The sequence below is a fragment of the Penaeus monodon genome, chromosome 27 (genome assembly GCF_015228065.2).
Source record: "Penaeus monodon isolate SGIC_2016 chromosome 27, NSTDA_Pmon_1, whole genome shotgun sequence".
Lineage (NCBI taxonomy): Eukaryota > Metazoa > Arthropoda > Malacostraca > Decapoda > Penaeidae > Penaeus > Penaeus monodon.
Window position 1 is genome coordinate 24,311,413 of NC_051412.1, and position 315 is coordinate 24,311,727.

General features: G+C 34.3%; 1 protein-coding gene across 1 annotated transcript in view; it reads left to right on the plus strand.

The window, feature by feature from the left end:
* Nucleotides 1-315, plus strand: part of LOC119590703 — a gene marked incomplete in the record, with an annotated part of 10,254 nt that overhangs the window by 9,370 nt on the left and 569 nt on the right.

Genomic DNA, 315 nt, shown 5'->3' on the forward strand with positions numbered 1-315 from the left:
ATGTAATTGACTGTTCTATTCAAATCCACGAGGATTCGAATACGTTTTTTTAAAGCCCATAACGTCACTTTCTACTCAATGAACACATACAATCTCTTCTCTTCATTCTGTATGTATGTACATCTAGTTCATATACATGATTGCATGCACATAAACACATGCAATTTAAATTCAGATAAGGTAATCACAGTTTGCATAATTTAGATGAATGTGCAGTAGAGCGATATGGAAAGCTTTTATTTGTATGAAATTAATAAACCGTTGTCAGATTTGTCGGCCCGTTTCCTCTGCAAAACTCGAAATAAACAATGGCCC